Below are 27,656 nucleotides of genomic sequence, written 5' to 3'. Positions count from 1 at the left end.
TAGCTGGCTGGGCACAGACTACATGTAGAGAAGAAACTAAAAATAAAGGAAAACTCAGGCGTCAAATGGGCCTGCTATACTCAGATTTGCCAGTGCTGGTCTAAAGTACCCTGAAGGCTGAATCCAAGGGAGCGTCAACACCACCTGTGCCCAGAGCAGAACTGGACGATCAGACTTTGAGACCAGACGGAATCTGGATGGGCCTCAACGGGAACCTTAACTATCAAGAAAACAGCAAGTAGGGAACAAAACTCATCTATGGTTTTGGATTATATAAACTTTGGGAATTTTGTTTAAAAGATAAAAGAAAAAAGAACCTCTCCTGACATTCCACTGTAATCACTAAAACTGACTGTCTCTGTCTTTCCAGGAACTAGAGAAGGCTACCAGGATGAATCTGCACTTAAAAATAAGGCACACACACGTGTGTATGCATGACCTTTGTCAAACATTTTTGTGATTAATAAATACGTTGAAAATTGAAATTCAAGATCCATTAGATTTTAGTCCTTAGTCCTGCTTCCTGAAAATGGTTAAAATACTCTTCGATTTTGATTTGACACACTTCCCCTCCCATCCATTTAGAATTGGCAGAGCACCACACAATTTCTAGGAAAAGAGCGTCAGGTTTCAGACTGACTGTGAAAACAACCAGTGACATTAGTTTCACTTCCCTTGAGCCTTTTGGCGGGGGTAGTGGTGGGGGTGGGGTGGGGGGGTGGGACCAGGGGGTGAGGGATAGAAAGGATGGGAAGGCCCTCAGGGAAGGTAACAGAGATGCAGATACCCTCTTTCTAGACAGCACTAGATGAAGTGTCCACTATCTGATGGATGAGATCAATGCAGGTAACTTAACAGAGTAATTCATTCTCGGAATGATTTCTTAAAACAAGAAGCCTTAATTATCTGTTGTGGCTGACTCTACTGACTGAATTAACCAAATAACCACAAGCTTTGCCTTTCTTTTTCTGTCTCGGGTAGATAATCATTTTAAAAATAAGTGAAAGCTGCTGTGCTAATTACAGCATGGTCTGAAAAGACCTGAAAGAATAACAAACTCCAGAAACAAATGCTGCAGAAGATGTGAGTAAAGATGTTTCCATTCAATCGCATTGCAGAATTGTGCCCAGTTCTCCCAGAAAAAGTGTTTACTTAGCTGATTTAAATAGAGATTAGGCAGTGAGCAGATGGAGCTTGTTTGAGGCTGTTTGGCGGGCTTGTCGGTTGGGCTGAGTCGATGGAGACTGGGTGGGGCGACAGCAGGGAGGAGGGCTGGAAGGAAGAAAGCAGGGTATTCCAAGCAGAGCAGCTGCGTCCAAAAATCCTTCACTCCCATAAAACACTGGAACCTGGAAATGGATCTGAATCTGGATTTCAGGAAACCGAAATCGTAAGTTCGTTTGGCCTTGCTCTATTACATAAGGAGAAAGAATGTCAAAGCTAAGTTGGGCCATAAAGATCTAGGTTCAGAAAATCCCCTAAACCAAATCTAGCTAATTTTGACTCATGTGGGGAATTCAGTTGACGACTGTCCCAAGCTTCGATACTCACCTTCCTCTCAAACTTCCCAGTCACTAATTCTAGAAAAGAAAATTCATATTCTGGTGTATAGATGGTTAGGTTAACCCTGTCCAAAAGACCTTCCTGTTCTATAACTCTGCTCCAATGCAGCAGCCACTAGTCACATGTGACAACTGAGCACTTGAAATCAGTATGAGGGTTTTTTAAATTTGCTGTAGTCAAATAAAAGTTTAGTAAATTAAGAAAGAATGGGGATATGGGGGCTTCCCTGGTGGCGCAGTGGTTGAGAATCTGCCTGCCAATGCAGGGGACACGGGTTCGAGCCCTGGTCTGGGAAGATCCCACATGCCGCAGAGCGGCTGGGCCCATGAGCCACAACTACTGAGCCTGCGCGTCTGGAGCCTGTGCTCCGCAACAAGAGAGGCTGCGATAGTGAGAGGCCCGTGCACCACGATGAAGAGTGGCCCCCACTCGCCGCAACTAGAGAAAGCCCTCGCACAGAAACGAAGACCCAACACAGCCATAAATAAATAAATAAATTTATTTAAAAAAAATTAGGACTTCAGTTCACATTATGGTTAATTTTTTTTTTTCACATTATGGCTAATTAATGCTGAGAAACAAAATTCAGGACATATACCTGCATAAAGCAGGGACAGTGGGAGGGTTAAGAAGTCAAGTATTTAAAGCTCAAGTGTTTAGCACTGCATAGGCCCGCTGAGGCAACCAGTGGAGGCCATGTCATTCTGAAGGTGGCAGAAAAGGAAGGGGTAGAAAGGGGAAAGTAAGAAACTGTAAGAAAGAAGCAGAACTAGGGCTATTTGGGGTAGATCCTGATTGTGAGCTTTTGAGTAAATTCTTAGATATTTTCCCTGCCCCTTGAAATTCAAAATGCATAGGCCAAGCTCTCCAAGGATGCTGGTGTGCCCTCCCAGGAGAATGTTAATCTCCGGGCTTCAGTGACTCAAGGCAGAGAAATGTAATCTCCCAAAGCACTTGCTGCCAGAGAAAGAAAGCAAGGGGAGACCTTGATCTATTTTGTAACTAATATCTTCAGAGGGATTTTGAGAGACCAATGTAAATTTTGATATAGAAATATCTCATAGATTTCAGACACTCCTTAGAGAACATAGGACCATAATACAATGAGTAGATTATACTGTGACATTAATAGAATCTTACCCTCTGTAAAGTGTGCTGTTTTGCCCCACATTGTTTCAATTTTCATAATCTCTTCAGCATTCCAATGTGGGTAGTTATGCAAATGGCTTGTAGAATGCATAGAGGCAAACAGATTCAGTATCTAGGACACGGAGTGATTGTAGAAATGTCACTCCAGACACACACAGCCATGGACATGTCCGTCACCTCAGTTATGATTGCGAGTGGTCCATCCAGCAAACCGGACAACCGCCTTAGCCCTCTGAACCCCAGTGGCACTACCTGCTATCCACTGGGGCTTGGGGGACCAGTAAGTACATTACAGGCAAATGGACAAAAAGCACTTGAAGAAATGGAGTCGAAAAAGAAAGAGACAAAAGGGAAAAGAAAAGGGAAGAAAGAAGGAAGGGAGTGAGAGAGGAAGAGAGACAAAGATAGAAAAGAAATATAAGTGGTGGGGAGAAGTGAGATGTCCCACAAAATAATCTTGAGTGCCGCTCGATGAAACCACGCTCACTTTATACTTTTGTACGTGGTTATTTGTCCAAGAAGCATTTACTGACTGAGCATTTGTGATACCAAATCTCTGAGGGGGGTGCAAAGACTTGTCAAATGAACCAGAAAGTGTAGCACTGAGGATGGCCCTAGAATCATCTCTTTATAATTTCAGGACTGAATCGTATTAGAGAGTCAAAAGAAATGCACCAATAGAGTTAAGTTAAATTAAAAATCTCAGTGAAAGAACAACAGTAATAAAATGGCCCTTTTGAAATGTTTTAAGCCTAGTATTTCTCCTTCACTCATTTCTAATTCTACCTTGAAATCTCTTCTGGTTTCTCTCACAAATTCCTAACAGTCTTTCCACACTTTATATCAATTACTACTTTGACAGACTGTAATAAAGAAGTCAATTTGACCTTCCTTTAGCTGCTTGCTGCTTTATTATTAATCTTTTTTCTCTTGTTACACATAATATATTTCAATTTAAAGAGAACCAGCAAAATACAACAAGTGCACCATTGACCAATTTGACTTGAGCCTGAAGCTGAAGATCATAATTTATTTTTATTTTTTACCTTTATTTGGGAATGATAAGATGACCACCCATTTCTGATTGTGAATTGGAAAAAAATATTTTTCTCAGTTTAAAAAGAATCATATCCTGAGAAAGAAAAAAAAATCAGAACAGATTCAGAAAGCCCATGTGTAAGAAGGGCAAATCCTAAAATTATACAGTACAAAACAAAATGAAATGTAAATCACAAATATAAACAAATAAAAAACTCTGATTCCCACACAAAAACCTGCACACAGATAATTATACCAGCTTTATTCATAATTGTCAAAACCTGGAAACGACCAGGATATCCTTCAGTAGGTGAATAAATAAACTGTGGTACATCTAGATAAGGGAATATTACTCAGCACTAGAAAAAATGGGCTATCAAGCCATGAAAAGACATGTTACTAAGTTAAATAAACCAATCTGAAAAGGTATAGACTATGTGATTCCAACTATATGACATTCTGGAAAAGGCAAAACTATGAACATGGTAAAAAGAGCGGTGGTTGGCAGGGTTAGCAAGGGTGGGAGGGATGAATAGGTGGGGCACAGAGGATTTTTAGGGCAGTGAAAGTACTCTGTATGCTATTCTAATGATGGATATTATTATCATTATATATTTGTCCAAACCCATAAAATGCAAAATGCCAAGAATGAACCCTAATGTAAACTGTGGGCTCTGGGTGATTATGATGTGTCATTGCAGGTTCATCAGTGGTTACAAAGGTACCGCTCTGATCGGAGACGTGGCTAATGAGGGAGGCTATGCATGAGTTGGGGCAGGGGTATATGGGAAATCTCTGAACCTTCCCCTCAATAGTGCTGTGAACCTAAAACTGCTCTACAAAAAAGTCTTAATAAAAAACCAAAAAACCTAACTAAATCAATAAAATTAACTCTGATAAAAACAAACAAACAATGATTCTGCTTTAACCAAATCTACCTAATCCGAACACATCTAGAACCTCGTGCCGTAGAAATGGTGCCGCTACCCAAGTGGCCCTTCCTCCATTTTGGCCCTCTACCTACCTTCTGCCACAGACACACACAGGAGTGGACCCCGCCAGCAGGCTTTTCTTGGCAATTTTCTTGTAACAACTCTTCCTGTCTTGCCAGGGCTTGGCAGACTTACCTTTGGCATCCTAGGGCAAAGTTTTATTTGCCATGCTTTCGGCAGCAGGGAGATGCCTATGTTACTGTAAAATCACATTAGAGCACCACCTCATAATCTCAACAGGCCTCAGAGTCTTTGCCATACTTCTCTCTGTCCTCATACCTTCAGGTGATGTGACTCTTCCAGGGGAAGCACTTGGGGATGACTTCCACCCAGGCCTCCCAGTCCGTCTGTATTGCACGGGCTTCTGCATTAAGCAGTCCTGGATTAGGCTTGCTGAAGTCCTTTCTCTACCAATCCAGTGTTTGATCCTGGGCCGATTTACTGGTGCTAATGAATGTGCTAAAGAGAACTATGGAAGGAGGCTTATTACTGTGCCTAGTTTGCTCTCCCACTGAGATGTATCTTTTGCTCTTGATTCACAGCCACCAAAACCCATCATGATGGATGCAGCAAGAACACCGGGGCAACTGACTCAACTCTGTATGTATATTCTTTCTTAGCATCTTTCCTATTGACACCAACCTCAGGCTGGCAGGTAGCTCCTGAATTTCAAAATCAGATGAGCAATTCAGAGCTTGAATGAGAATAATACGGTAAAAGTTTTAAATGACTTCAAGAAGAGGCTCTTATGGTTAATATTTGAATTAATAAGAACATGATGGTTAGAGGAAAGAAAGTGAGTTGCTCATTGTACTACAAAAAGGGAAATCAGGAAGGGAAGAACCATTAAACATTGTTAAAGTAATTAAACAAGGAGGCCATAAGACTGAGGCGGCTCTAATGCCTTGGCAGCTGAGTAAACCAGCGAAATCTAAGCCAGAGTCAATTCCTATAAATGCCTCAAGGTTAAGAAGTTGAAACTTGAAAACAACCAATTCCAAACGGACAACTAGGCTTTCCCAAATAAGGCAACTGCTTAAGCTATAGCCAACCACATAATTTCCTTACTTCACTTTTGCATCTGCTCCTATGCTCCTTCCAGCAGAGCGCCCCCTATCACTTGCAGTTTGGCGCTGTCCAGTTCCAATCTATGTTAGTGCAAATAAACTCATAAATCTTAATGTGCCTCGGTTTATCTTTTAACAATATTAAGACAGACAAACTAATGCTAAAAGAGTAACATCCTTTAGATTTAGATAAAGATTAAATTGATTATTGAATTGAACCTCAAGAAATCACCCCCTCCCACAATGGACTCTTTATTTCCAAGACCTTTCTGAATTGTTTTGAAATAATTAAAAGACAGTCAATTGTTCTTGTTGATAAGGACACACAGCTTTTTCCTTGCATTGCCATCTTTTACGAATAAGTTACCTATAATGATTGGTTCCATTTCCTTATCACTTTTTTTCCCTTAAACCTCTGTTTCTTCTGACTGAAACAGCTATCATTCAAAGATCCCAGTGGTCTCAAAATTGACTTCTTTTCTCGCCTTTCACTTATTTTCTATGAATTTCTGTACATGAATTTAACACTGTTAACATGGGCCTTGGAGTCAGACCGATCTCATCTGGACAGTTCCGCCACTTATGAGGTGCATGATTGTGGGTGAATGATCGAAATTTACCCTGTTTTTCCCAAGTGAGCTTCATAGGGTAACTGGGAGAATTCAGTAAGTTCATGCGTGTGAAAGTGTGTCACTGCATGATTATACCCAGTGCCTCGCCAGGCCCATTGTGGGCGGCCTCCTTTCACACAGCCCCCCTCACCCTCTTGTAACATTCTCCCCACGTCTTCCCACTGTGCTGTAGAATCTGGGTTTTCCTCCTTCTTTGAGCACTGCCCCCAAGACTTCTCTCGAACGCTCTTCTTCTTTTTACCTCTGGATATAGGTGAACACCAGGGTGGTTTTCTCGGTGTCCCCTCACCCATGCCAACAGCTCCAGGTGTTCCCTCAGGTGCACGGGTCCTACTTTGTACAGCTTTGCCCTGAGCATCACTCCCAAGCTGTCAACCACATTTCCCCCTGCCTGCTTGCTATCTTTCTGTGGATGTTCAAACCTCACCTCAGACTCCACTTAATACTTTTTTTAAAAAAATTTTATTTATTTATTTATTTATTTATGGCTGTGTTGGGTCTTCATTTCTGTGCGAGGGCTTTCTCTAGTTGCGGCAAGCGGGGGCCACTCTTCATCGCGGTGCACGGGCCTCTCACTATCGCGGCCTCTCTTGTTGCGGAGCACAGGCTCCAGACGCGCAGGCTCAGTAGTTGTGGCTCACGGGCCCAGTTGCTCCGCGGCATGTGGGATCTTCCCAGACCAGGGCTCGAACCCGCGTCCCCTGCATTGGCAGGCAGACTCTCAACCACTGCGCCACCAGGGAAGCCCCCACTCCACACTTCTAAAACTCTACATTCTCCTTACACGGTGCTGCTGCTCCTTGGATCATCAAGAGTCATGAATTTGCCAAAATCAGCTTCATCACTTAGAGGAACACCTCTACGGGCTTACAGTGCATTTAATTGTCACACTTTCATTCATGAGATGGTCATATGAAGAAAAATTCTACAAATAACAAATATTGGAGAAAAGGGAACCCTCTTGCACTGTTGGTGAGAGTGTACATTGGTGCAGCCACTGTGGAAAACAGTATGAAGTTTCCTCAAAAAACTAAAACTAGAACTACCATATGACCCAGAAATTTCACTCCTGGGTCTATATCTGGAAAAAACAAAAGCAGGAATTCAAAGAGATACCTGCATGCCAATATTCATAGCAGCACTATTTACAATTGCCAAGATATAGAAGCCACCCAAGTGTCCATCAATAGATGAATGGATGAAGAAAATGTGGTATATATACACAATGAAATATTACTCAGCCATAAAAAGAGTGAAATTCTGCCATTTGCAACACCGTGGATGGACCTAGGGAATATCACACTTAGGGAAATAAGTCAGACAGAGAAAGACAAATACTGTTTGATACCACTTATAAGTGGAAGTTAAATAATAAATAAACAAACAAATGTATACAGCAAAACAGAAACAGACTCATGGATATAGAAAACAAACTAGTAGTTACCAGTGAGTAGAGGGAAGGGAGGAGGGGCAAAATAGAGGTACGCAATTAAGAGATATTATGTACAAAATAGATAAGCAACAGGGATATATTGTACAGCACAGGGAATTATAGCCATTATTTTGTAATAACTTTTAATGGAGTATAAGCTATAAAAACACTGAATCACTATGCTGTACACCCGAAACTATTCAATAATATAGTAAATCAACTAAGTGTCAATAAAAAAATAGAAAATACAAATAAATAACATTTCTTATGATTATTTGCATTAAATTTCTTCTTTACGATGAATGTTTATAATTTTTAAAATTGGGGAAAGTATTTTTAGTTCGAAAATAAAGGAGCAAAACCTAGTCATTCGCATACATATGGTAAGGTAAAGTTAGGCCATATCTAAGAGGTGGACCAGAATGATCGTGCATAGTGGCACATTCAAAACCAGCTTCTAAACCTAAACATACTGAGTCATGAAGGGGTCACCAAAGAAAAAATAAATGCACTAAGTTTGCAATGCATAAAAGAGAGACAGGTAACAGAAGGGACTAATACATCAATACATATGTGGCATCAGCAGGGTAATGACATTTGTGAACATCCTAAGTGCCAAGCGTGTAAGGTGTGGCTGTTCACATCATTTTATAAGTGGAGACCTTCTCCTGATGATCAGCTCATTGTCTCTAGCACAGCCTGGGCCTCTCGTGAAATGCAAACACAGACACGGCCTCAGGCTGCTGGGTCCCACATGTTTATGAGCCAAAATTTCTGCAGTCTTTAGCCAAAGCAGACCGTCAGCCCATTGGCACAAGTGAAGGCACAATTTAAAAGCATGTGCATGTGCCAGCATTTACAGGGATTTAAAAAAAAGACATTTGTAGAGAGCAAAATACCATTTTTTACCCGGTTTTGTTGGGCCTTAATTAAAGAGGCCTTTCCCCCCTTTTCTGCCACTTGGGCTGTGGGATTGCAGCCTCTCCTGGCTTGGCGGAGGATTTCATTGGTCCGCGGGCTAATTAGGAAGGACTCACACTGTTCCCCAGCCTCCTGAAAGGCCAGAACAAAGGCCGCTGCTGGTAGATTGCAGTTCTGCCTCAATTGCAGAGGCTCAGGAGTAAAAGAAAAAGAAAAGCTTTTAAATAGGGAAGCCTTTTGATGCTGTGAAAGAAATTAAGAACTAAAACAGAGGCCCAGGCGCTACTCCACACAGCTCTCCACACATACTCATTGTGTGTAGGAACAAGGTCAACAAAAGCCTGTCTGATACTGAACACCTCACATTAAAGAGGCATCTATTAGCGCCTGCTTCCTGGGCTCTCCTTCTTCGAAGCGCTTTCCCAATCAGACCGTCTGGTGCCGCGATAAACATAGATAAATAGGAGAAGCATCATGCTTTCATCGGAACAATTAATGCATGATTTCCTTGTTGATTGTTTGCAAATACAGCACAAACAATTGTGTTTTGTTTTTTGGACCAAACTAAAATAAAGCTGTTCAGAAAAAAAACCCACCATCATTATATTAGCATCTCATTGTTCCACCCGAATCTCACCACCTCTTTCTCCATGTTTTAAAATAATTGCAGTTTAACCAAATAATGTGAGGAAAGTGCACATTTTTCCCCCATAGAAGAATGGAAGTCTTGAGTGCTGATTAATTTTTTAATAGCATGAATCAGTTAGTCATAAGTAACTGAAGCAAACTTGCCCATTTGTTCTGATATGTGCAGTCTTTACTCAGAGGGCTTCCAATGGAAGTCCTTTGTCTAATTCTATGATTTTGAAAATTGAGCGTCTTTCTTCAGAGCTCTTCTTCCAAATAACAATAATCATCCTTAATTGAGCCCTTACATGTCAACTACCATGCTGAGCACTCTACGTGCATTATCTCATTTAACTCTCAAAAATCTATGACTTGAGCGCTATTATCACCTGCAGTTTACAGATGAGGAAACAAAGGCTCTGAGAGGCTTAACACAAGAAGGAAGATACAGCTATTAGGGTAGGGTAGGGATTTGAAATCATGGCTTTCTGTCTTCAGAACCTAAACTTTCAACACTGAGCTATTATGGTAGAATTTTAATTTTTTTTTATTGAAGTATAGTTGATTTACAATGAATGTTTCAGGTGTACAGCAAAGTGATTCAGTTATACATACATATATCCTTTTTCATATTATTTTCTATTATAGGTTATTACAAGATATTATAGTTCCCTGTACTATATGATAGGTCCTTATCGTAGATCTATTTTATATATAGCAGTGTGTATCCATTATTCCCAGATTCCCAATTTATCCCTCCCCCCTTTCCCTTTTGGTAACCATAAGTTTGTTTTCTGTCTGTGAGTCAATTTCTGTTTTGCAAATAAGTTCATCAGTATCATTTTTTAAGATTCCACATATAAGTGATATCATATGATATTTGTCTTTCTCTGTCTGACTTACTTCACTTAGTATGATAATCTCTAGGTCCACCCATGTAGCTGCAAATGACATTATTTCATTCTTTTTAACAGCTGAGTAATATCCCATTGTGTACGTATACCACATCTTCTTTATCCGTTCATCTGTCAATGGATATTTAGGTTGCCTCCATGTCATGGCTACTGTAAATAGTGCTGCTATGCAGGAATTTCAATATTAATGTGTGAGCAATAATGTAGAATTACACAATCAGAAATTATGTAACCCACACTTCTCAATTTGCTGATAAGAAATTAACTTCAGAGAAGTTGGAGGATTCGTTTATGCTCACCCAGCTGGTTTTGTGAATTGCAGTTCCCTAATTTCAGAGAGCTTCTGCATAGGAAAGTTCTCTAGCTATAGCATGGATTAGGACCAGAGGGAGTGTCTGTTCTAGCAGATCTCTGGGGTCCACCACCGTATTTTCTTATTCAGCTGGTGTGGATAGAGTCCCAGCATTCACTTTTCTAACGAGTTCCCAGATGATGCTGATGCTGCTGGTCTGGGAACCACACTGAGAACCACCATCCTAGTATCACACTGCTTCTCACGTGACTGTTAAGTGAAAAAACTGATAAAGAGGATGAATAGACTTAAGCAGCAAAATAGTTGTAATTTTATTCAATTCAACTGAATGAGTCTCAGAGATGCCATCTTGCACTTGGCATCCTTTTTTTTTTTTTTTTTTTAAAGGAGTTCCTTTTATTTATTTTTATTTATTTATTTATTTATTTTTGGCTGTGTTGGGTCTTCATTTCTGTGCAAGGGCTTTCTCTAGTTGCGGCAAGCGGGGGCCACTCTTCATCGCGGTGCATGGGCCTCTCACTGTTGCGGCCTCTCTTGTGGAGCACAAGCTCCAGACGTGCAGGCTCAGTAGTTGTGGCTCACGGGCCCAGTTGCTGTACGGCATGTGGGATCTTCCCAGAGCAGGGCTCGAACCCGTGTCCCCTGCATCGGCAGGCAGATTCTCAACCACTGCACCACCAGGGAAGCCCTGGCATCCTTTTTATCCATCTGACGGTCACATGCACAAATTTTGGGAAGGCTAAAACAAGGCAGTCATTTACAGCAATGGTACTTCCCGTGCAAATATTTCCTGGAGGTTTTTCCTAAGATATTTGGACTCATTTTCCTTTTTTTTTTTTTTTTTTTAATTGTTTTTTTGTTTTTGTTTTTGTTTTTTAACTTTTGGGTTTTTTAAATTAATTAATTAATTAATTTATGGCTGTGCTGGGTCTTCGTTTCTGTGCGAGGGCTTTCTCCAGTTGCAGCAAGTGGGGGCCACTCTTCATCGCGGTGCGCGGGCCTCTCATTATCGCGGCCTCTCTTGTTGCAGAGCACAGGCTCCAGACGCGCAGGCTCAGTAATTGTGGCTCACGGGCCCAGTTGCTCCGCGGCATGTGGGATCCTCCCAGACCAGGGCTCGAACCCGTGTCCCCTGCATTGGCAGGCAGACTCTCAACCACTGCGCCACCAGGGAAGCCCTCATTTTCCTTTTTAAAAGATAACTGCAGGGCTTCCCTGGTGGCGCAGTGGTTAAGAATCCGCTGCCAATGCAGGGGACATGGGTTCGAGCCCTGGTCCAGGAAGATCCCACATGCCGCGGAGCAACTAAGCCTGTGCACCACAACTACTGAGCCACAATGCCCTAGAGCCTGTGAGCCACAACTACTGAGCCTGCGAGCCACAACTACTGAAGCCCGCACACCTAGAGCCTGTGCTCCGCAACAAGAGAAACCACTGCAATGAGGAGCCAGCGCACCGCAACGAAGAGTAGCCCACCCCCCGCTCTCCACAACTAGAGGAAGCCCGCGTGTAGCAATGAAGACCCAATGCAGCCAAAAATAACAAAAACAAAAACAAAAGATAACTGCAAAATCTCGAAGTTCCTGCATGCCTTAAGTTCCTTTCACAGTTCCTCTCAAGCCATTTTTAATACAAAGATTTGGATAATACAGCTGTGTAATTTATCTTTCAAAGGGGCAAGTACCACCTCTCTGCTGTGCAGATGACTCAGCATTGAAATGTAATTTACCAAAATGATTATGATCTGGTAAATGCATTTCTTTTCTCAGGAAAATTGAAACATCTATCAGCCAGAATGTGCTTTTCTTATCCTCTTCCTCCAAATAATTTTCATCTATCCAAGTCACAATCTGTGATTGCTCAACCTGTAAAATAATCCTTATTCAAACCTGTTCATTATCTGAGAAGGAAATGAACGACCTTGAAGGAAAACTGGAATAACTCCTGCTCTGTCCTACAAAACTTGGCATCTGGGTCACATCCCAGGCCTGTTTCATCAGGAGGCCGAATGACCAGGCACCATCACCATCTATTTGCTGCTCACCAGCCTGTATTTGGAAGTCAATTGAGATTGTCATTGAGCCGAACATGTGGCCTCACTGCAATTTTTATCATCTGTTATTTTGGGATATACTTGCTGCAAAAGTGACAGATTAAATAGAAGGAAATAGGATTCTTTAAAGTGGGTAGAACTAAGTGGTCTTCTAAGGAAGTCTGGAAAATGTTTAAACAGAAAAAAATAATTATGAATTGGTGGCAAGTGAACTTAGTTCCTTCTTAAATATGACAATTCTCAGACAATCTTCCAAGCAGCCTTCTTTCCCTGTGAGCCGAAGCCATTTCCAGGCAATGAAACTATTATAGTGCATGCTTGGAAAGATTCCAGCAGCTTCAAGGGGAATTCAAGGCTCCCACAGTCACTGTGATACTCGCATCAATGCAGTAATGGGACAAGAACATATATAGCACTATATATGCACTATAGCAATATAGTGCATTGCTCTAAGCACTATAGCAATAACACTATATTATAGTGTATTATAATTGTTATAGCAATAACAATTATAATACAGCAAATGGACTTGGAGTGGCAGAGACAACCTGTAATTTAACATTTTGCCCTTGCAGATGGAGAGTTTTAATACCTGATGTTAACTGGTTTCCTAGCAATGATAGCAGGAAGCAACCAGTGGGATGAACGTGAGGCAGAAACAGAATGTTGTAGAGCAGAGACAAAAAGTGGTATAACTGATTCACTTTGTTATACAGCAGAAACTAACACACCATTGTAAAGCAATTATACTCCAGTAAGGATGTTAAAAAAAAAAAACAAAACAAAACTGGAGGACCCTGGACAGGACCAAAGAGATATTACCCTGGTGGGGAATGATTGACAGCTGACCCTGACCGCACATCAGAGATTTTGTTCTTGGAGGTTGGAGTTTTAAAAATATGCTTCTGAGAGGTGATTCTACAAGTGGAACCAGGGTTGACGTAGAACACAACAGCTAATAGAGCTGCAAATAATTTGTACTTTTATGGGTCTTAGTCAATTCTTAGTAAGTTTACACAGTTTATTTCAAGGTCCCATGTTCCTCTTGCCCTAATAATCCTTTGATTACCTTTATATAATCTCAAAATGAATAGCTCATTCAAATGTTATTCAGGAGATGTAGGACTCAGAGAAACTCAACCAATATTTATAGTAACAATTGATGTTTGGTTTAGGCAATTTAGATATCATTTATATTTACGTCAGAAGTGATCATACCATTCACTAAAATTTTTCCAGCATTTAAATGCTCACAACAAGTTCTTGCAAAGTTGTGAAAAAGATAACTCAATCATTGAACTTTCATATTTCCTGTATTAATGTTCTTTCATCTTTCTCTTCTCTGCCTTCTCTATGCTGTTACTTGGCTGCTAATTTTTTATAAAGCAGGGGCTCCCTCTGTTCTGCACACACTAACCCTTGTGAGTGTTAATTGGTGCTCAAAGAACAAAGAGCCTCATGGTCAAGAAAACTTGGGAAATGCCCGGATACCAAATCCTATCCTTGGAAAGTCACAATACCTGTTAGCATATTAAAGGCTCTGAAAGGTCCTGCAGTAAGAAAGAAACCTCTCTAATTTTGTTTAACAGTTAAACAAACCTATTTGAGCCTGGTTAGACTTTTTTCTTGGCACGCATCTTAACACACCCCAGAAAAAAATGTCCTTAACCCCAAGCTGGGCAGTGTAAGTTTTAGCAAAATTTCAAGTTACAACCATCTCTGGACTGTTTATATTTTAGTAGGGTATACTTTGTAAAGCCTTCTTAATGCAAAGGATGTATGCTGTGACAAATGGTGAAGCCATTACACGTCCGTTCATGAAGATGAACTTGCAAAAAATACAGGGAAATTTACAAAACCACGAGACAGAAGCTATTGTTTAATACTGATTTCAAAACAATGTGACCCATGTATTATGTTTCCCAAACCAGGCAACAAGGAAACTCGAACCACACACGCACACACACACACCACAAATGGTACATAATTTGCTGTTGACTCTTATTTCCATTTATCTTGAGTGTTTCCCCAGAATGCTGTGGGTTTCAGAGACAAACAGCTCCTGGCTGTGCTACTTGCTTACAACTTGACTGACCTTGGGCAACAGAATGAACTGTTTTCTCATCTATGAAATTACATATTTACCTAAGAATCGTTACATGGATTCAGAGGGGTAACGTGAACAAAGTACCTAGCATATAATAGGCACTCAATAAATTACAATTTCGCCCACGGCCCTGATTCTCCCTCCACATTTTGGAGTCAGTTGGGGTTCTGAGAATGACAGCATTCTTTTCACGTGCTAATGATAAACTGCTGTTGCACTGAATAAATTGTAATAAAATTAATGTTCCTGTCTATCACCCCATTGTGAGCTCCTGAGATGCAGCTCCTGTGTTTAATTCACCAGGCCAGGGTCTTCAACATATTAGGAGCCCAGTATGCTTGTTAAATAAATTAATAATCTCCGAAAAACAACTGTCCTTTATCTTGCACAGTCTTCTTTCTCTAGCTACTAAGCATGGCTAGTCAAAACTACTTTGACTTGATGTTAACTCTCTCTCTTTGCAATAATGCTTCTCCTCTGAAATAACACACACATCAAAATATCAGTTTAATACACATAAATTAGTTGCTCATTGCACTGTGATATTAGTTAATTCCGAAATTGCATTATAGATTTCTAAATTAAAGAGATTGCCTGCCTGTCACTCACATCACATACAATGAACGCCAGCATCAGGCATCACCTTTTTCCAGCTTTGCCAGACTGAAGGTCATTATCAATTGCTGTTTAATCAGCCAAGTCATGCATATAGACAAAGGTTAACTGAGCATGGACCAATCTGACTTCCTTTGTCATCGCAAGACAATTTGCGGCTTAATAAAGCTGCTCTGATTGCACTTAACAACACCTGCTTTAAAATCCAGCCTCATTAATAGCACACTAATGAGTTAGGGATCTTCTGGCAAGGGCATGATCAAAGACAGATTATTTGCTTTCTGATTAAATGACCTAAATAACATAAAATCAAACCTCCCAGTTTCCTTTAGGGAAAGTCTTTTTGGAAAAAGTTATGAAAGCTGTAGGCATCTTCAGATATGATTTTTTTAAAAAGGCAGGAAAGAATCATCCATTGGCTTTCACTGTGATGTGGAACGACGGTGAACAATAAATGAAATTGAGCCAAACTATGTTCTCGACTTTTTGAGCTCACACTTTAAAACACAAAATAGCCACTGAGCAAGAAAGCAAAGAGATATAAAACTCATAAAACAGAAAGGGAATTTTGGGAATCTTTACGAAGGCAGTATATTAGTATAAAGATTGTTTTTTAGAAGCAACTTTGTTACTAAAATAATAAAAGTGGTTTGATGCTTTTGCATACACTGGAGTTTTGGAGTTTCACGTTAAGTTACTATGTGGTGTCAGGCAAGTAATTGGTTGCTCTGAATGGCCATGTGTTCCGATCTAATGCAACCACTGGCTGAACTTTCAACATCGGAAATCTCGCACCTTTCTTTTTGCATTTCTGTAATTATTCTATCTGAGCTAGATATGTCAATCATACCTGCCTGCCTGCCAAGGTAAGGAGAAAGCTCTGCCATCATCTCTGCTACGAAGGTCAGTGAGGGAATAGAATCTGCTGTCAGAGCTCAACCAAGGGCAGCCGATCTAAAGCCCTGACAGTGGCCAAAGCTTTCCGTTATCAACTAGCCAATCCAAAGTCTTCTCAGAAATGGAACAGAATGGGGCTTCCCTGGTGGCGCAGTGGTTAAGAGTCCGCCTGCCAGTGCAGGGGACACGGGTTCGGGCCCTGGTCCGGGAGGATCCCGCGTGCCGCGGAGCAACTAAGCTCGTGCGCCACAACTACTGAGCCTGCGCTCTAGAGCCTGTGAGCCACAACTGCTGAGCCCAAGTGCCGCAACTGCTGAAGCCCATGCGCCTAGAGCCCGTGCTCCACAATAAGAGAAGCCACCGCAATGAGAAGCCTGCGCACCGCGGTGAGGAGTGGCCCCCGCTCGCCGCAACTGGAGAGGGCCCGCACGCAGCAGCGAAGACCCAACGCAGCCAAAAATAAATAAATAAAATAAATAAATTTAAAAAAAAAAAAAAAAAAAAAAAAAAGAAATGGAACAGAACTGGAAGTTCAGAGCCTAGAATAAAGAGGTTGGGAGAGAAGCTGAAGTAGACATGCACATACACGAGAACAGACATGAGGAAGTTAGCTGAGTCACATTCATGGAGGGGCACAAGAACAAAGTTCCGCTGGATTTTTAAAAATTGAAGTATAGTTGATTTACGGTGTTATGTTAGTTTCAGGCATACAACATAGTAATTCGATATATAAGATTGAAGGCTCCTTGAGTGTAGGAAGCAAAACTTACATTCCTCTGGCCATCTTCACATCACTAGCAGAGTACAAAGTAAGTGCCTAGTGAATATTAGTTGATGGTGCAGAGAGCTTCTGTGTGAAATGTTATTCTAAACTTCATCTTTAAAAGGAAATCACTTCAATGATCAGTAAGGTGTCGCTTGGACAAGTTTTAAATATAGGTACATCAATAATTAAAATCTTCTGAAAAAAAGTCCCCCAATTCATTTTCCTTCTTTCTAAGATGATTCTAAAAAGGTGTGTGGGTGAGACAGTGAATGGGAGACAGATGATGGTGGTCCGGTTCAGCTCTGTGGCTTACTCAGGAGGGGACAAATTGAAATCTCTGTGAAACTTGATATCCTCATCAGTCAAAAGGGTATAATATGCCCTCCACCACCTCCACTAAGTGGCTTTCAGGAACAAAGGAGAAAATAAGCTTCAATAGTGTTTATTTTTTTCCGGTATTGTATTGTAGTTCACATATCATAATGTATTAGAGGCAGTGGTTTGTACAGGCGCTCAAGAATTTTTTTTTTTTTTTTTACAGTGCTGCTATGAACATAGGGGTACATGTATCTTTTTGAATTACAATTTTATCTGGGTATATTCCCAGAAGTGGGATTGCTGGATCATATGGTAATTCTATTTTTAGTTTTCTGAGGAATTCCATACTGTTTTCTGTAGTGGCTGTACCAACTTACATTCCCACCAACAGTGTAGGAGTGTTCCCTTCTCTCTACACCCTCTCAGCATTTGTTATTTGTAGAGCTTTTTTTTTTTTTTTTAACGTCTTTATTGGAGTATAATTGCTTCACAATGGTGTGTTAGTTTCTGCTGTATAACAAAGTGAATCAGCTATACATATACATATATCCCCACATCTCCTCCCTCTTGTGTCTCCCTCCCACCCTCCCTATCCCATCCCTCTAGGTGGTCACAAAGCACCGAGCTGATCTCCCTGTGCTATGCGGCTGCTTCCCACTAGCTATCTATTTTACATTTGGTAGTGTGTATATGTCCATGCCACTCTCTCACTTCGTCCCAGCTTACCCTTCCCCCTCTCCGTGTCCTCAAGTCCATTCTCTACGTCTGTGTCTTTATTCCTGTCCTGTCCCTAGGTTCTTCAGAACCTTTTTTTTTTTTTGGATTCCATACATATGTGTTAGCATATGGTATTTGTTTTTCTCTTTCTGACTTACTTCACTCTGTATGACAGTCTCTAGGTCCATCCTCCTCACTACAAATAACTCAATTTCTTTTCTTTTTATGGCAGAGTAATATTCCATTGTATATATGTGCCACATCTTCTTTATCCATTCATCTGTCGATGGACACTTAGGTTGCTTCCATGACCTGGCTATTGTAAATAGTGCTGCAAGGAACATTGTGGTACATGACTCTTTTTGAATTATGGTTTTCTCAAGGTATATGCCCAGGAGTGGGATTGCTGAGTCATATGGTAGTTCTATTTTTAGTTTTTTAAGGAACCTCCATACTGTTCTCCATAGTGGTTGTATCAATTTACATTCCCACCAACAGTGCAAGAACGGTTCCCTTTTCTCCATACCCTCTCCAGCATTTATTGTTTGTAGGTTTTTTGATGATGGCCATTCTGACTGGTGTGAGGTGATACCCCATTGTAGTTTTGATTTGCATTTCTCTAATAATTGGTGATGTTGAGCATTCTTTCATGTGTTTGTTGGCTGTCTGTATATCTTCTTTGGAGAAATGTCTATTTAGGTCTTCTGCCCATTTTTGGATTGGGTTGTTTGTTTTTTTGATACTGAGCTGCATGGGTTGCCTGTATATTTTGGAGATTAATCCTTTGTCAGTTGCTTCATTTGCAAATATTTTCTCCCATTCTGAGGGCTGTCTTTTCGTCTTGTTTATGCTTTCCTTTGCTGTGCAAAAGATTTTAAGTTTCATTAGGTCCCCTTTGTTTATTTTTGTTTTTATTTCCATTTCTCTAGGAGGTGGGTCAAAAAGGATCTTGCTGTGATGTATGTCAGAGTAAGAACTAATTTTTAAACTTTGAAAGGTTTTGTAAGCTGGTTGTTAAACAGAGCCATTATTAAATATTAACATAACTTACAATTAAACAAATTATATTAAAAATCTAAGCAACAAATAGTCAAAACTCATATTCCCTAATTGTTTTACCATATTTTGTTATTATCTATGCTGTTGAGGTATTTATGTCTGTTATCTTTGTGTGGTAGAAATACTGTATAATGCTGTTCATTTTCACATCTCTTCCCAGCTCTGCATTCAATGAGTCATGTTTTTAGCTTGAAATTGGCCATGATGAAAGTATTTACACCATGAAAATCAGCAAATGCTACAAATTAAGGCTTTCTGTTCAGATAGCCAGTTTTTAAACATTTACAATACACTATGGGTATTTCACACACTTGGGTATTAGCAACTGGAGAAAAGAGCTGGTTCTGAACCTATCATTGTGTGTCTCACAGTGTGGGGTACGATGTTTAATCCAGTGCCTACTGGAATCCACTGCAGAGTTTTAAAAGAGAAAATGTAATCTGATGCCTGGACAGCCTATCTCCTACATTTTTTTTTTTTTATACAGCAGGTTCTTATTAGTCATCAATTTTATACACATCAGTGTATACATGTCAATCCCAATCACCCAATTCAGCACACCGCCATCCCCACCTCACCGCGGTTTTCCCCCCTTGGAGTCCATATGTTTGTTCTCTACATCTGTGTCTCAACTTCTGCCCTACAAACCGGTTCATCTGTACCATTTTTCTAGGTTCCACATACATGCGTTAATATACAATATTTGTTTTTCTCTTTCTGACTTCACTCTGTATGACAGTCTCTAGATCCATCCACGTCTCAACAAATGACTCAATTTCATTCCTTTTTATGGCTGAGTAATATTCCATTGTACATATGTACCACAATTTCTTTATCCATTCATCTGTCAATGGGCATTTAGGTTGCTTCCATGACCTGGCGATTGTAAATAGTGCTGCAATGAACATTGGGGTGCATGTGTCTTTTTAAATTATGGTTTTCTCTGGGTATATGCCCAGGAGTGGGATTGCTGGGTCATATGGTAATTCTATTTTTAGTTTTTTAAGGAACCTCCATACTGTTCTCCATAGTGGCTGTATCAATTTACATTCCCACCAACAGTGCAAGAGGGTTCCCTTTTCTCCACACCCTCTCCAGCATTTGTTGTTTGTAGATTTTCTGATGATGCCCATTCTAACTGGTGTGAGGTGATAACTTATTGTAGTTTTGCATTTCTCTAATAATTAGTGATGTTGAGCAGCTTTTCATGTGCTTCTTGGCCATCTGTATGTCTTCTTTGGAGAAATGTCTATTTAGATCTTCTGCTCATTTTTGGATTGGGTTGTTTGTTTCTTTAATACTGAGCTACATGAGCTGTTTATATATTGTGTAGATTAATCCTTTGTCCATTAATTCATTTGCAAATATTTTCTCCCATTCTGAGGGTTGTCTTTTCATCTTGTTTATGGTTTCCTTTGCTGTGCAAAAGCTTTGAAGTTTTATTAGGTCCCATTTGTTTATTTCTGTTTTTATTTCCATTATTCTAGGAGGTGGATCAAAAAACATCTTGCTGTGATTTATGTCAAAGAGTGTTCTTCCTATGTTTTCCTCTAAGAGTTTTATAGTGTCCGGGCTTATATTTAGGTCTCGAATCCATTTTGAGTTTATTTTTGTGTGTGGTGTTAGGGAGTGTTCTAATTGCATTGTTTTACATGTAGCTGTCCAGTTTTCCCAGCACCACTTATTGAAGAGACTGTCTTTTCTCCATTGTATATCCTTGCCTCCTTTGTCGTAGATTAGTTGACGATAGGTGTGTGGGTTTATCTCTGGGCTTTCTATCTTGTTCCATTGATCTATATTTCTGTTTTTGTGCCAGTACCCTATTGTCTTGATGACTGTAGCTTTGTAGTATAGTCTGAAGTCAGAGAGTCTGATTCCTCCAGCTCCGTTTTTTTCCCTCAAGACTGCTTTGGCTATTCGGGGTCTTTTGTGTCGCCATACAAATTTTAAGATGATTTGTTCTAGTTCCATAAAAAATGCCATTGGTAATTTGATAGGGATTGCATTGAATCTGTAGATTGCTTTGGGTCGTATAGTCATTTTCACAATATTGATTCTTCCAATCCAAGAACATGGTATATCTCTTCATCTGTGTGTGTCATCTTGGATTTCTTTCATCTGTGTCTTATAGTTTTCTGAGTACAGGTCTTTTACCTCCTTAGGTAGGTTTATTCCTAGGTATTTTATTCTTTTTGTTGCAATGGTAAATGGGAGTGTTTCCTTAACTTCTCTTTCAGATTTTTCATCATTAGTGTCTAGGAATGCAAGAGATTTCTGTGCATTAGTTTTGTATCCTGCAACTTTACCAAATTCATTGATTAGCTCTAGTAGTTTTCTGGTGGCATTTTTAGGATTGTCTATGTATAGTATCATGTCATCTGCAAACAGTGACAGTTTTACTTCTTCTTTTCCAATTTGTATTCCTTTTATTTCTTTTTCTTCTCTGATTGCTGTGGCTAGGACTTCCAAAACTATGTTGAATAATAGTGGTGAGAGTGGACATCCTTGTCTTGTTCCTGATCTTAGTGGAAATGCTTTCAGTTTTTCACCATTGAGAATGATGTTTGCTGTGGATTTGTCGTATATGGCCTTTATTATGTTGAGGTAGGTTCCCTCTATGCCCACTTTCTGGAGAGTTTTTATCATTAATGGGTGTTGAATTTTGTGAAAAGCTTTTTCTGCATCTATTGAGATGATCATATGGTTTTTATTCTTCAATTTGTTAATATGGTATATCACATTGATTGATTTGCGTATATTGGAGAATCCTTGCATCCCTGGGATAAATCCCACTTGATCATGGTGTATGATCCTTTTAATGTGTTGTTGGATTCTGTTTGTTAGTATTTTGTTGAGGATTTTTGCATCTATATTCATCAGTGATATTGGTCTGTAATTTTCTTTTTTTCTAGTGTCTTTGTCTGGTTTTGGTATCACGGTGATGGTGGCCACATAGAATGAGTTTGGGAGTGTTCCTTCCTCTGCAATTTTTTGGAAGAGTTTGAGAAGGATGGGTGTTAGCTCTTCTCTAAATGTTTGATAGAATTTACCTGTGAAGCCATCTGGTCCTGGACTTCTGTTTGTTGGAAGATTTTTCATCACAGTTTCAATTTGATCACTTGTGATTGGTCTGTTCATATTTTCTGTTTCTTCCTGGTTCAGTCTTGGAAGGTTATACCTCTCTAAGAATTTGTCCATTTCTTCCAGGTTGTCCATTTTATTGGCATAGAGTTGCTTGTAGTAGTCTCTTAGCATGCTTTGTATTTCTGCAGTGTCTGTTGTAACTTCTCCTTTTTCATTTCTAATTTTATTGATTTGAGTCCTCTCCCTCTTTTTCTTGATGATTCTGGCTAATGGTTTATCAATTTTGTTTATCTCTTCAAAGAACCAGCTTTTAGTTTTATTGATCTTTGCTATTGTTTTTTCTCTATTTCATTTATTTCTGCTCTGATCTTTATGATTTCTTTCCTTGTACTAACTTTGGGTTTTGTTTGTTCTTCTTTCTCTAGTTCCTTTAGGTGTAAGATTAGATTGTTTATTTGATATTTTTCTTGTTTCTTGAGGTAGGCTTGTATAGCTATAAACTTCCCTCTTAGAACTGCTTTTGCTGCATCCCATAGGTTTTGGATCGTCATGTTTTCATTACCATTTGTCTCTAGGTATTTTTTGATTTCCACTTTGATTTCTTCAGTGATCTCTTGGTTATTTAATAACGTATTGTTTAGCCTCCATGTGTTTGTGTTTTTTAATGTTTTTTTCCCTGTAATTCATTTCTAAACTCACAATGTTGTGGTCAGAAAAGATGCTTGATATGATTTCAATTTTCTTAAATTTACCGAGGCTTGATTTGTGACCCAAGATGTGATCTATCCTGGAGAATGTTCCATGCACACTTGAGAAGAAAGTGTAATCTGCTGTTTTTGGATGGAATGTCCTATAAATATCAATTAAATCTATCTGGTCTATTTTGTCATTTAAAGCTTGTGTTTCCTTATTCATTTTCTGTCTGGATGATCTGTCCATTGGTGTAAGTGAGGTGTTACAGTCCCTCACTATAATGTGTTACTGTTGATTTCCTCTTTTAGAGCTGTTAGCAGTTGCCTTATGTATTGAGGTGCTCCTATGTTGGGTGCATATATGTTTATAATTGTTGTATCTTCTTCTTGGATTCATCCCTTGATCATTATGTAGTGTCCTTCCTTGTCTCTTGTAACATTGTTTATTTTAAAATCTATTTTATCTGATATGAGTATTGCTACTCCAGCTTTCTTTTGATTTCCATTTGCAAGGAATATCTTTTTCCATCTCCTCACTTTCAGTCTGTATGTGTCCCTAGGTCTGAAGTGGGTCTCTTGTAAACAGCATATACATGGGTCTTGTGTTTGTATCCATTCAGCGAGCCTGTGTCTCTTGGTTGGAGCATTTAATCCATTCACGTTTAAGGTAGTTATCGATGTGTATGTTCCTATGACCATTTTCTTAATTGTTATGGGTTTGTTTTTGTAGGTCCTTTTCTTCTCTTCTGTTTCCCACTTAGAGAAGTTCCTTTAGCATTTGTTGTAGAGCTGGTTTGGTGGTGCTGAATTCTCTTAGCTTTTGCTTGTCTGTAAAGTTTTTGATTTCCCCATCTAATTTGAATGAAATCCTTGCCAGGGAGAGTAATCTTGGCGCTAGGTTCTTCCCTTTCATCACTTGAAATATATTGTGCCACTCCCTTCTGGTTTGTAGAGTTTCTGCCGAGAAATCAGCTGTTAACATTATGGGAGTTCCCTTGTATGTTATTTTTCATTTATCCCTTGCTGCTTTCAATAATCTTTCTTTGTCTTTAAGTTTTTGAAATGATTACTATGTGTCTCGGCATGTTTCTCCTTGGGTTTATCCTGTATGGGACTTGTTGCGCTTCTTGGACTTTGGTGGCTATTTCCTTTTCCATGTTAGGGAAGTTTTCGACTATAATCTCTTCAAATATTTTCTCAGGTCCTTTCTCTCTCTCTTCTCCTTCTAGGACCCTTATAATGTGAATGTTGTTGTGTTTAATGTTGTCCCAGAGGTCTCTTAGGCTGTCTTCATTTCTTTTCTTTCTTTTTTCTTTATTCTGTTCCACAGCAGTGAATTCCACCATTCTGTTTTCCAGGTCACTTATCCGTTCTTCTGCCTCAGTTATTCTGCTATTGATTCCTTGTAGTGTAGTTTTCATTTCAGTTATTGTATTGTTCATCTCTGTTTGTTTGTTCTTTAATTCTTTTAGGTCTTTATTAAACATTTCTTGCATGTTCTTGATCTTTGCCTCCATTCTTTTTCCGAGGTCCTGGGTCATCTTCACTATCATTATTCTGAATTCTTTTTCTGGAAGGTTGCCTATCTCCACTTCACTTAGTTGTTTTTCTGGGGTTTTATCTTGTTCCTTCATTTGGTACATAGCCCTCTGCCTTTTCATCTTGTCTATCTTTCTGTGAATATGGTTTTTTTCCCACAGGCTGCAGGATTGTAGTTCTTCTTGCTTCTGCTGTCTGCCTTCTCTATCTCCTAGATTTTGACTTAGGTGGTTTGGCTATATTGTAGGATATATTTTAAAAGCTCCCTGTTGAATCTATTGTATATCAAATTGAAAACCACTTGTCTAAACATCATCTTGAAACTAATAGGCATTGAGCAAGTGATTGTTAAACAAAAAATAAATGTGTTAACTTAAAAATACTACATGTACTATGTGTAAGATAATGTAAGAAGTTTATAAGAAAGATTCTCCTTTAAAATTAGTTTGCTAGAGTTCTTTTCAAATGTTTGCCTAATTTCTTATGTAATGGAATCTATGGAGACAGACTCAATATCTGGAGAAAGGAAATAGGATGTAAAGTTAACTTTTCACTTTTAAATTTTCTACCATGAACATATATAAACCATTCAGAACACAGACATAATTTTTATGATTTGTGTCGTAACAATTGTTAGTGAATAAATTAATTTTTAAAAATATGGTTTTATAATTTCTCAATCTGATTCTTGAAAATTGCCTAAATTAACCTTTTTAGGGTAAAGAAGTTACCCTTTTGTAGTTAGCTGAAGCTCAAGCATAGCACCACAGGAAGTTGTCAACTGAGGATGACAAACCATAGTAAATTATTTTTAAAGCCCTAGTTTGGAGGAAAGCAAGTCTGATTAAGAGAATGTAAGAATGACTTTGACATAGATTGGCTAAATCTTTCCTTAAAAGTGATAAGAGAATGTTAGTAGCTTTGGATTTGGAATGTTAGTAGTTTGGATGTGCCCATTGGGATATATGGGCACATCCAAACATTTGAGGACAATGATGATCTAAAATATTACTGACCAAGGTATTTTACAATGTTATTTTTAACATATTTTATGAGATTTTACAAAGTTACATACAATTGGAGCTATTTAATAGTAACTATATGTTACATGGAATTAATCATGCTAAAACTCCAATTCTAATCTTCAGTCATGTTATATCAAATGTAAGCACTGCATTTATATTTATAATAGGTATATAAGTTCATTTCCTCATCTAAGGTGTGGGTATAAGAACAGTACTAATCTCATATAGTTATTATGAGAATTATTCTAGTTAATATATATAAAATATATAGAATAATGCCTTGCATGATATGTGTTCAAAAAATATTTGCTAACATTTATTTTATGGAAGATAAAACTGAGTCCCAGAAAGGCTAAATGAATAGACCCACAGTCACACAAGTTGTTAATTAAAAAATCAGGTATATTGAACACATAACTCTTCAACAAACTCAATTATCACCATTCTAGGAAATGACCAAAGCTTAATTTTTCCTAGTAATTTTTACTTAAATCATTTTTGCCCATTTCAAAATCTAGTACCCTCAAATGATCTGCATGTTTTATTTTAGTACTAAATTATGATTAGCAAAAATTATATCAAGATTCAATTATACCATAGGCTTTTCAAAATCAATTTGGAAATGTAATAAGTCTCTATTTTCCTATGGAAATGAATTACTTAATTCTAAGTTTGTTAGAGAACTAGAATTAACTGGTTAATGTACATAGAAAAGTTTTTTACTAAATGCAATTTAATGTTTACTATAGCTGAAATCTATTGAAAATCTATTAAAAAATATACAAATTTATCACTGTCAATTAAATCTAATGAAAGATAAAATTAAATATCATTAGTGAAATTATAATATCCCTTTAAATTTGTAAGTTTTTTTTGAAAAAAAGGTCCATTAAAAATATCATGTATTGGGAGTTCCACTTACAGTAATAGAGACTACTAAACCTGGACAAATAATCTGAAATAGACGCTAGAAGAACTTTACAAGGGAAAAAAAATAAGAGTTTGTCAAGACCAAGGAGAAGGAAATGGAGAGGGGGCCAGCATTTTGGGGTTCTTTTACACTAGAATGTTCATTCCATTCTTAAAGATGTGGCTGATAGTTGAGAACCCAAGCAGAACTTTCAAGGTACATAGCATTAGGGACACTAAGAGAAAAAATAGTGGGGTTCAAGTCTGATCATTAAGGGGACCCTCAGTGGCTTGCAACTGGGGGAAATTTTGGCAGTCTGTAGACATTTTTAGTTGTCACAACTGGGAGTAGGCATGCTACTGGCACCTAGGGGTTAGAGGTCACGGATGCTGCTGAACATTTGATAAAAACCAGGATTGCCCACCTACAAAAGAATTGTCTGGCCCAAAATAGTGTCAAGGTTGAGAAATCCTGTCCCAGGCTCTGAAGGTTTGGATGAACTAGATACAGACAGGTCCTTGCAAGAACAGAAGTCTAGTTTTGAATTATCTCAGTTCCTGACTGGAATAAAGTAGTATCACACTGCTGGTGGTCTTAGCTTATCCACTTATCAGAAGCAGAAATAAAACCTCTCTAGAACAAGGCTCAGCAAACTACAGCCTTTAAACCAAATGCAGCCCACTGCTTGTTTTTTAAATAAAGATTCATTGGAACACAGCCAGGCTCGGTCATTCATTTATGTATTGTCTATGGCTGCTTTTACACCACAACGTCAAAGTTGAGGAGTTGCAACAAAGATCACATGGACTTCAAAGTCAATAATATTTACTGTGTGGCCTTTAAAGAAAAAGTTTGCCAGCCCTACAGCTGGATGCAGGATGCAGATTCTTAAACTATCTCTACAGTTTTTCATATACTGTATGCAGCACTCAAACAAAAATAACCAGGTATACAGAAAACAACACAATCTATCAGTAAAACAAAAGAACCAATCAACAGATGTTAGAATGACCAACATGTTAGATGTTAGATATAAATTTTAAAATAACTGGTCTATATCAGACACAATTCAGTCAGGAAAACAGATCCAACACTAAGAATTTTGTCAAAGAGGATGAAAAGCAAAGATTTATTTAACTGGATGTTGGGGAAAGAGGAAGTAAAAAAGGGCCTCTGAAATCCTGCAGTAATGGTGCCTTGAGAAGAGTCGACTTTTTAACATAAAC

At 38.9% G+C, this 27,656-nt stretch overlaps 1 long non-coding RNA gene across 1 annotated transcript in view; it reads left to right on the top strand.

Moving 5' to 3' along the window:
* Positions 1–1,274: 1,274 nt before the first annotated feature.
* Positions 1,275–27,656, top strand: part of LOC130708723 (uncharacterized) — a 41,934-nt gene continuing 15,552 nt past the window's right edge. Inside the window, exons 1-2 of the long non-coding RNA XR_009009076.1 lie at positions 1,275–1,390; positions 5,285–5,342. This is a non-coding gene — a long non-coding RNA (uncharacterized LOC130708723). The remainder of the gene's footprint in view (positions 1,391–5,284; positions 5,343–27,656) is intronic.

The sequence above is a fragment of the Balaenoptera acutorostrata genome, chromosome 8, assembly GCF_949987535.1.
Source record: "Balaenoptera acutorostrata chromosome 8, mBalAcu1.1, whole genome shotgun sequence".
Lineage (NCBI taxonomy): Eukaryota > Metazoa > Chordata > Mammalia > Artiodactyla > Balaenopteridae > Balaenoptera > Balaenoptera acutorostrata.
The sequence above is the reverse complement of the archived record's forward strand: the minus strand, read 5'-3'. Positions and strand labels throughout refer to the sequence as shown.